Source organism: Grammomys surdaster, unplaced genomic scaffold (assembly GCF_004785775.1).
Source record: "Grammomys surdaster isolate TR1022 unplaced genomic scaffold, NIH_TR_1.0 62, whole genome shotgun sequence".
NCBI classification, from domain to species: domain Eukaryota; kingdom Metazoa; phylum Chordata; class Mammalia; order Rodentia; family Muridae; genus Grammomys; species Grammomys surdaster.
The window spans coordinates 30,818,810-30,830,345 of NW_021604564.1; positions in this window are offsets into that span (position 1 = coordinate 30,818,810).

Consider the following 11,536-nt stretch of genomic DNA (forward strand, 5'->3'; position numbering starts at 1 on the left):
GGTTACACTAACATGGGTTTAGGGGTCACCTTGTTTTCCCTGTATACTACAGAGGACATTAATGGATACCTTGCTTTGGAAACATTCCCAAGTGCCCCAAACTGTACAGCTCAGTATCATATTTCCTTTGATAGTCACACAGGCCAATCCTCTTCTCTCACCAGACTGACTTTGTTCCACATGACTAAGTTTATTGGTATTTTAGAAGAGGTGAACCCATCACTCTCTGGTTGCCAGAGTTATTCCTCCCCTAAGTAAGGATGGTTTAATATTGAAGTTGAAAAAAAAATTATGACAGATTCACAATTTCACCATTCTCCTGTTGCTGACAATTACTGATTCTCATTTCTAATTGTAATTTTATGTTAAGTATTAAGAAAATATATTAGAGAAGCAGCAGTATCACAGAGCACTAACTTAGGAAGATACATAGTGGGGTTATCTACTTAGAAGAAATATTACATATATGATTAAGATAGCTTTGAGTAATACATAGATATATTTTTTTCTTTGCAACAATTATAATGCCCCATCCATACCTATCCAGTCAGACATAGGTCCATGTTTTTGATCAACATTTCTGGAGTTAGAATATGTAAGATTCATTATCAGACTGCATCAGTTGCTGGTTCTAGATGGAAATCCCTGGAGGAAAGCCAAGATCTGGACTATCTTTTCAGGCAGTTATGTTAGATCCCGAGTTACCTATCAGAAAGTTTCCACTTATAGGTATGAACCTCCTACCCAAATGCACTCTATTAATGTTCCATTCTTCATATAGATTCAAATTACATATTTTTTGATAAGTATCTTGCTGTATAATACTCATGAAACTTCCTATGTTTTGATTGGTGATCCTTCTGTCTCACCTAATCCAAAATTTGGAACAGAAACGACAACAACAAATCCACAGAACAAAAACAAAACTTAAAGAAAGCATTTGTTAAGACATCTATGATATACACTTCTTATCAATTATTTATAAATTAACCTGGGAATTCAATGGTAACTAAACAGACTACATTTTTTAAACTAAGTTAAATACTTCAACAAATGTTTGCCATGTAAGACATAAAAGTGGCAGATATTTTCTAAAATGATGCTCAAAATCATCTCATGAGAGACGTATGAATGTTTGAAAAGATACCCTGGTGTTTGTCCAATAGAATGCTGAACACCCCAAACACTGATAGACCAACACCAGCCGAAATATAGAATAATACATGCTATCACTCCTGCCAGCAAACTTTCTACATGATATAGCCATTGTACATTGTAGCTTGTATATTTCTTCCAAACTCAAAATATTATTACTATATAATAGAGCAATTGATTTTTAAGTAAGTTATTCAAATATACTGAAAATTTATCTACACCAAAATTCATTCACAGATATTTATATCATTTTTCTTCATATTTTTAAACTTGGAAACCAATGAATATATATTTCAGTAAGTAAATATTTAGTAAGTAAAATAAATAAATAAATAAATACATAACTGTAATTGTGCTGCAAAAACTTTAATTGTATATAATTAGGTGAGAGTGATGAATAAAAAAATCTATATGTTAAATTAATCTACTTATATGACTTTCTTCAAAAAGAGAAATGCAGTGAAAATACCAGAGGTTGACAGATTTATACAGATAAGAGAAAAAAAACTGGTAGAATATAGATGATTTTTAACATTGTGGTATTGTTTTATATCAGTAAAATATGGAATACATACCATTACACAATTGTTGAACCTGATAGAGAATCCATCAATAATAAAGGTCAAAATAAACTATGAAATGTTGGTGATAATTAAATTCAAATTCTTAATAAATACAGATGTATCACTCCTATATGCTGACAATGAAGGAGCATGTACACGGAGTGTACTGACAACAGAACTGTCAATAATACTCAAGATCTAAAAATCACCTGTAACATAATATAATATGATATGATATGATATGATATGATATGATATGATATGATATGATATAATATAATTATAATATAATGCATGGACACACACACACACAAAAAAAAAACCTGAGTTCTCCATTTTATATGTAGAAGTTCTTGATTCTGTGCCTAAAATATTTATTTGAGTATGTTCTATATGGAAGGAGCCCTCCTTTAGAAAACAAATTTGTATTGCATTTAAACAGTGATGTGTGTGCCAGTAGTTCTAGGAGAATTATTTCATGCAGCACATTTCTCCATGGAGTCAGTAAACATTGCTCACAACTCCCTGGTCTTTTCTCTTCCCAGTGAGTAGCTCATCCTTGTCAGTCCATAACTCCCCAGTGAGTCCTGTCATGGGAAGACTCAATTGTCCTCACATTTCTTTTGTAAACGATGGTCTATGGATGAGGTAACTCGCTGGTCAAATCTGCTTGTTTGTTTGTTTGTTTGTTTGTTAGATTATTTGCTTACTAATCACTTACTGAGATATATATTAGTTGCTTCCTGGATCAGTTCATCTTAAAAGCTGAAAAACCTTGACTTTCAAATTTGGACTTTTACTAAACGATTTAGAAAATTGTATTTCAGAATAAAAGTTATTATTCAATCATAACATTATGTGTCTGTCTTAGTGTCTTCTGTGTCAGTATGATTTTAAAAAGTCCTGATGAAAACATAATAAAAGAGAAAATGCTTTCTTAGCTCTGAGTGCCATGTTCAAGTCCAGAGTTGTAGGGAAACTGAGGGCTGGGAGAGAAATTGAGATAACTTAATTCTCTGGCTACTTTCCTTTCTGCTTTGGTGCTCTAGGTTGCTGGCATTGATTGCCTTTGCACTGTGTCCTTTGTGGTCTTTTCTGTGTGCTCCTGTTAAGCCAGTTTCTCTGTGACCTAATCACTTTCTATAAGGATACCAGTGACACTGGATCATGGCCTTTCCTAACAGCCACATTTTAACTTAATTACCTCTTAAAGGACTCATTTCCAAAACACCCACTCTCAGGTAAGTGTCATGGGCTATAGCTTAGACATTTTTGAATCAGGTTGGGGGCACAATGCAGTATTCTAATTTAAGATTGTTCGTTGTCATAGGTTGAACAACAAGAAGGAATTTTATAGTATATGAGCTCATTCTATCCAGGTCATGTTAGATCGATTTGAACCTTATTTTATAATCTTTATGTTAAAACTCACAGCTGGAATGCATAGAAAGAAGGGGAATATGGAAATAAAAGGCTTATGGTGTTAACCTCTTTACAAAACTTCTAACCTGAAAATGCCAGTGTGCCATCAATTATATTCAGCCCGGTGGCTGACATGTAAAGCTATAGAAAATGATAATGGCTTTGGAATGTTCCACCGCTGTTCCTGATATAAATTAAACTGAGAGAAGAAAGAATCTACACTTTACAGATTTTAAACAAACAAAAGGAATGATGAATCTTTGTCTTAATCCTATAAATTTTAGAGAACAAATGACCCAGAGACCACAAAAGGGGGAGGCTAGTAAGTGACTTTCCTGGGGCTTCTTTTTATACACTCTTCAGGGTGCACAGCAGAAAGGTAGGTGTCTTCGTCTCACAGCCTGACCTCACCCAACTCATAGGACATGGCGATGTTTGTGTTTCAAAAGAACATTTGTCATCTCAGATCATATATTGGGAAAGAAGCACAATTTGTAGAGGTTAGGCACCTTCTGCTATGTTTAAGCAATAATCCTTGGTATAAAATAATCACTAGGCTGGAACTTATTAAAATGGGATCAAATATGGCTACTTTGTCCTATTTTTGCTCTTGTAATTATTCACAATAAAAGAAACAGTTTTTAATGCTAACTAAAATATTGCTCATTTTCCAGTTAAAATAAAAATAGAATTTCTCTCATCTAACATTTTAAAATATGTATCATTTTCTATTGGATAGAAAGCATTATTTTTGCTATTATTTAAAAGCTAGTAACTTACATGTTAGCAAAATCTCTCCTCCATACATTCTCAGTGGCTTATTTGAGTATCATTGTCAAACATTGAAAATTTATTAAATTTCACAAAATATTATAGTGAAGTGTTCTTTATGAAATGTATTACTTTAAATATGTTAGTAAATTTTAATTGCTTTAAAATTTCTAGTAAACCTAGTTAAGTTACCTCTGTTTTTCTTATTATAATATCATTCTGTGAAATTATATACTCAGTTACATTCTTAAAAACATAGTCCCCTAAGCAATCACTGAAGCCATTCCTTTTGGGGAAATTTTATACATTCAAGAAGTGACTTCAATACTTTGTAGGGAATTAGGTGTGCTATTTTGAGAAAACACATCTAAATACAGCTTCAATGTTTGAACAGAAAACTTAGCAGATATATTTTAAAATAACATTGTAATTTGGCCATCTGATCTCTTAACTTTTCCTTGATATTATGCTTTATAGTAATAAACTAATTGTGTGTAACAAAGACAAAAATGAATCTTGAAATTCTGAGACCATGGGACATGAAGATATTGTGACATGTTAATCTGTACTAGAATCTACAATGGCAATAAATACATTTGTGATTAACAGCAAACATAATTTAATCTATATCACCAAGAATTCATTTTAAAATAAATCTTTGCTCATGAAGTGAGAAAAATTACTGTTACCAGGATTAACCTAGGGTAGCAATTAGCATCCCTTCAGATGGAGCCAAGCCTTTCTCATTGTGGAACTGACCTCTCAATTCTCTATCTCATGTCCCTTGCCTTTTGTTTCTTGACTGCTTCAGGTTTTATTTTTTAGTTATTTTCCAATTTCAAGTTGCTTTTTCTTATAGATTGTGTTTCCTCAGAGAAAATATGTTATCTTGGCATATTTCCCTTGTGTGTCTCTGCCAGATTTTCTTGCTGTCTCATCTGAGGAAACTGAGGTTTCCCCCTGGGCACCCATTTCCTCATTACACATGGCCAAGACATCCTTTGCTTTCTCCTCAGAGTCTGAGGAGAGTCAGGCTTTTAACCTATTTGGCTTTATTTAACTCTAAACAAATATGAACCAAAAGTTTTTCTCCACTCTAAGATATTCAAATAAGAATGTCATCTTGGGGATTGTGGGGCGTGTTTCCTCAGTCCAAGTTGACATATGGAATACTGCTTGTCTCCATAGAGAATGGTACATTGAGATAATGAAATACTGTCTCACCTTTTCCATCATGTCCTTGCTTTCTCCAGAGAGTCCAAAGTAAAATCCTATGTTTGTTTGTGTATGCTTGCCTGTATAAGGCACATGTATATCCCGAGAGTGAAGATTAAATCTCAGAGACAATGTAATGCAATACATCAAATGCAGAGGTACATCACTTTGCAAAGGTGTTATAATTGATTCTGACACTTGAAGATGTTGGCAAAGAATACTGCTTTAAAATGACAAATATTAGAATACAAATAGGATTTGTTTGTTTTCATTAGAACATCTTTCCACTTTAGTTAACTGTACCAAAGCTGAATGGTCACATTGTCCCTATGGAAATGAAAACACCCTAATCAGATTTTTGTTTTTAAAGCCAGCAAAGAGAAAGTTACAAAAGTCTTTCTCAAAAAGTCAAAAGTCTATTTTCAATTTTAGACTTTTAGAAGGATTTGCCATGCCACTACAAAATCCGAGTATTGTTAGGTCCAAATGCAGAAATTTCTTAGGTGCTTACTCAGCCTTTTAATGCTGAGAACGAAATTTCTGAGCTTGTGATTTTTCCCTCCTATTCTTCAAAGCATCAAGAAATTATCCACCACTTCTATAATTCTTACTGTTTACTAAACACATTTAGTGCCAGTTTCACTCCATTTACACAAGGCCACTTCGCAATCATAATATGAACACAGGTGATAATGTTTTAGATCTTAAACTTAACAGAGGACTGCATATCAAATGCTGGGTCATTTGTATCCCGAGCTTTGGAGAAGTGATAGAAAACTATGAGTTGAGCTGTGCTGAAAACAAGTTAGATTTTCTTTTTTAAAATTAGATATTTTATTTATTTCCATTTCAGATGTTATCCCCTTTCGCCATGCCCCCCTCCCCCTAATCTCCTATCCCATCCCTCCTCCTCCATTTTTGTTTTTGTACAATTTAAATTACATAGAAGTATTAGGGTCAGTTCTAAGTTGAGGAACCAGCAATACAATAGATTCAAATAGTCAAGGAACAAGCAAAACAATAAACGCAGATAGTCAAAGAACATATATACAACAATAAACAGAGTCCAGTGATCACTCCTGTGATCACAATTTCTAAGGGCTTACCAGGATGATCAAATTATCTGAGTCTACTTCCCTGTCCTAGCCCAAAGATATAGATTCCTGACTGTATTTACTTCTTTGTTCTAGCCTAAGCTTTCGATTCCTGCCTAAAATTACGTCTTTGTTCTAGTCTAATGTCAGATTCCTGCCTGAAGCCTATTATACTCCTGCCAAGCAGCAAAAACTATTCTGCCTATCCAGTGTCTTAGTCAGTGTTCTATTGTTGTGAAGAGACACCATGACTGCAGAAACTCTATTTTAAAAAAGCATTGAATTGGAGCCTGCCTACAGTTCAGAAGGTTTATTCCTTTGTCAACACTTTCAATTTCTTTCTTCAATGCCTTAAATCAAGATTTTATTACACAAATTTTCACTTCCTTAGACTTATCACAAGATTAAATATATATATATGTGTGTGTGTATGTGTGTGTGTGTATTATTTTTTTTTTTTTTTGTGTTTGTGTGTGTGTGATGTTATTCTGAATTTTAAAACTCCCTTTGAATTTTTTTTTTTTTTTTTTTTAGGTAAGTTCAACCTTTGTACTTTGTGTGGATTTAAGGCCATCTCTACTGGATAGAACCCATAGCTGACACTATTGAGTAGGCAAAAATATAAAGTAAATCGTAGGCCTTAAGTAAAAATATACCACTCTTATCCTGCTAAGTGATCTTGAAACAAATGAACTCATAATGACATACTTCTATTTCCAAAGATTAGTTCATTTTCAGCTCTTATCAGAGAATCTTTCTTCTTCTTTCAATGGACAGGAATGCAAAGAAACCCTCTCGTGAATGTATAGAGAATAAGAGGCTTTGAAATGCTTACCCAATGATGGTATTTGTGTATCACATCCCTTTCCTCAAGCTTCAAGGATGTATGGAAAGGCAGAAAGAAGTTGTGTGATCCAAAAGTGGTTGATGACCCAAATAAGCAGTGTTTCTAACATAGGAAGCAGATGTGCATATGGTCTCCCATGGATTGTGACAACACAAATGATTCCACATATGCTTAAACTAGACAAAATCCTAGAACATAGTTGGAACTGTGCAAGGGACCACAGCAAAGAGGGGGGCAAATAATGGAAACTGGACTAGATGAATTTTTATTTAAAAGGCAGTGCGCAAGACATAGAAGCATTGAGACACAGAGACTAAGACAGAGATAGGGAGACAGAAATAATCAAAGAGAGATGGATAGAGAGAGAAGGAAGAGAGAAAAACTTGAGAGACAGAGAAAAAATCATGAAGCTGAGAAACGAGGGAGTTTGGGGAGGATTGGAAGGAGTTGAAGGAAGAGGATGACTGTGGTGAAAATACCATGCATGAAATTCTCAAAGAATAAATAGAATCTTATCGTTTGAGAGAGGATAATACAATCTTAGCACAACGTTTATCGCCCTTGGCCCTTCTCTCTGCAAATGACTTGTGAGCAGTTGCCCAAATCCTATTGCCTTCCTTACTCCTCAGCTAAGATAAGCTACCTTCTCATACTGTGATAAAACAAAGCCTTCCTTCTTGAAATTGACTTGCTTCTGATGATTTTCACAACAATAAAAGAATGATTGCGCATATTGACATGGATGTAAATAAGTAGACTTATTTTAGGGAAAGATGAATGTGCACAGATCCATAAGACTTGTCAACCTCTATAAAATTTAGCAGAGTCACAGGAGTCCCCAACATTCCATTAATGAAAAAATTTACATAGAAAACACAACTTACTCAAATTCAGGAAAAAGATAAATATTTTAGTATGAGTTTGCAAAGATTGTGAAAATATTTGACTCAATTAAAAAATAATCATTGGAAGGCAAGGAGATTCCAGGAGTAGAAAATACTAGAAGAATATTTTCGGGGATTGTAAATTATAAAGGATTTCACCATGGTGATGATGAATTGAGTTATGTAATGATCATTGGTTGTAACTAGTGTGGTTTCTACAGTTCTTTATTAATGATTTTATCCTGTACAGTACCCTAAACCCAATCATCCTGAAGCCAAACTCTCTATTTGGTAACTAGAGTTAGCATAATAGCTAGAACACAGATTCAATTGCCTGTTAAGTTTGGAATAGCTTATAATCTTTCCTATTAGAATAGTCATAGCTAAAAGATAAAATTAAATCATGTAGCTCCAAGAAATCTTGAGGTACTATTGTTTAGAAGAGTATTGGATAACGATAAAATGTGATATGATCCCAATATAAAATAAAGTTTTATCTATAACAAAACAGTCATTATAGTTAACTTATTAAGAAACTTATCAGAAATTTACAACAGTGCTCCATAATTTTTATTGTCATGATAGTCACAGATTATAAAGTAGAAAATGAAGTTTTGAGACATAAAAATTACTCCTGTGTAGATATCTCTGTTGTCAAGATATAGCTGAAGAGCAAAAATGTCTTAGTTCCCAAGAAGCTTATATATTTTTGGATTTCCATCATTTTGTTGTCTAAGATAATGAAGGAAAAAATATGCCCAATAACCTGCAGATGAAAGAGCAAGTTACAGATATAATTTATAACTCAGTGCACTAAGTTGAACTGATCTTAAAATTTCATTTAATTGGAAAACATTTCACTAGTATCTTAACTGTTTCTTAGGGCTATGGTTTATCTGTCCTCTTCTAACAAAGAATAGATAAGAGTAAATGGAAATTGGGAACAGATACTTCAAAATGGAAAAAAAAATTAACAGGGAAACAAAAGTGATTGAATGTAAAACTGAATAGGGTAGAATTGCCCGACTGCAAGAAGGAAACAGCCTGCACTTGAGCTTAAGATTACTGTCCTTTGATTTAAATTACCAACATCTGGTAGACCCCTTTCTTCTCCCACTACCTGCTAGTTCTTTGAATTAGTCAGAGCAGGTGCTGAAGCCTATAATAGCATAGAGCAAGTACAATCAGCCAGATGTGCCATCTTAAATTATGGCACTGGATAATTTGATGTGAAATTTCCTTTTATTATAGTTGAGTCTAGATAAAATAAAATAAAATTCCTGTATATGTATATATCACTACTTGTGTACATATATAGGTATATTTGTGTGTTATTTAAAGTAAAGTACCTATATTATCCTACTGATGTCACTCACTTGGTTATAATAAAATTAGATTAGCAACAGATATAAATTGTGTTGTCAGGAATTTAAATATCTGTTGTCATTCCAGCTCTCAAAGACTTATTAAATTATCAAGCTTTAAGCACTGTGTCTGTGCAGATGTTCTGGCCCCATGTTACTTGCCAATCTGACCTTGCCCTAGATCACCGTGGTCCATGTCTGGCCTCATAGTGAGTACCTTTTGGACCTGCACATGAGGACTCCTCCTGGATCTTCTGTTTCATGGCCACTTCTCCCTTCTTTCCTCCTGGTCATGGTCTTTCTCTTACTTCTTTCGACCTGAGACACTGGGTTGAGATCTAAATTTCAGCCTTGCTATATCCTCTTCCCAGTCATAGGCTGAATCGGCTCTTTATTGACCTATCAGATGATGGAAAACTATTCTTATCTGACATTGAGACTAGAGTTGCTTGACCATAGTCTGGGCTTTAGACAGATGTCTGGATATAAACATTAGTGTCTGAATACATAGTGCACAAGACTAACTCCAACAAAATTGATATTAAAGCTTTGTTGTACAATGAATAATGAATTAGTTTACTTATCACATATCTAAAAGTTTAGATCTTTAACATATATACATAGACAGAATAAAACATTCTTCATGCCAAGTGTCACTGTAAATATCAGCAGAGAAAGCTGGAACAAACATTTATGGTCTTAGAGTTAAATATGAATATTAACTAACTTATTGGTATTCACATATTTTCAAGGTGAAAGAAGTAAAAACTGAAATGAACAAATGATGCACATGTAATAATTATGCAGAAAATTTAAACAGATATGGAGGTATGATAATGCATTTTGGCTTAGATAATTTCAACATATGCTCTCAATTTATAGCATTTCTTTATTTTTCCTTACCATGGTAAAAATATGTTTTGTACTTATAACCTAACTATTATTTTGGACAAAACTGTCTGATAATTATCTACACAAGTTAGTTTCTCATTTTATGTAAAAATGGCTCTTTTTTATAAATCAACAAATTTAAAGCAAATGAACTTCATATTCATTAATTAGTCAAGATGTACAGTTATAGACAAATCTAAACAATTTATTTATTTATTTATTTATTTATTGTTGTTGTTGTTGTTTGTGACAGGGTTTCTCTGCATAGCTATGATTGTCCTGGAACTCACTCTATAGACCAGGCTGGCCTTGAACTCAGAGCTCTGTCTGCCTCTGGTGCCATAATGTTGGAATCAAAGCCATGTGCCACCAAATCTCCTGAGGCAAACTATTTATTAATAGCTTGAAGAAAGAGAAATGAAATTATCTGGAGAATTGGAAAGCAGAGAGGAAGGAAGAGCAAGCTGTCCTCCTTGAATGATCATAATTATCACGGGAGATTCAAGATACTCATTGGATAATTTGTGGCTCCAGGTTCCTCTATGAATTCTTTGCAGTTTCTGAATAAAAGTCACCGGAGGAGATGCATGGTCATGTGAGTACATATGAAAGCATCATTGAAGAGGGCATTTCTTTACTAAGACATTTCAGGGAGAGAAAGCTTTTTTCTCTGAAAATGTCCATATATTACTAATTGAAAGTGTCTTAAAAAGTCTTTTGTAATATTGTTTCTAAGATAAATGTGACTTATATCTCTCCATAAGTTGTTGACCAAGAATACATTTTTATAAGAGACAGGAATGGCTGAGAAATTTTCATAAGCATGTGATTAACTAGCTATCTTCCTGAAGAATATTACTTTACCGACAGATTTCAGTCTCCTTTAAGGTATGTATAATAAGACTCTGCATGAAATATATTAACAGTGCATAGTATTCTTTTTTATGTAGAGTGATGTGTAGTAAATTCAAGTCTTTGTAAATGCCAAGTAAATTCTTCACCATTGAGTTACTCAGCCTTTGAGTAACCATTAGTTTCCTCTTTGATGGGAAAGCAGTGGCTCAGTGAATATAGGCACTTTTCACCAAGCCTGATTTTCTTGAGTTCCACATTGATTCCACAAGGTGAAAGAAAACGAACTCCCTCAACCTGTTTTGTTTTTCAAATCTCAATTGACCACAATCTCCAAAATAATAAATATATCTTGTTTAAAAGAGAGGGAAGGAAGGAAAGAAAGAAGGAAAGGAAAAGAAAAAGAAAGGAAAGAGAGAAAGGAAAGGAGAAAGGAAAAAAGGAAAGGAAGGGAAGGGAAGGGAAGGGAAGGGAGAGG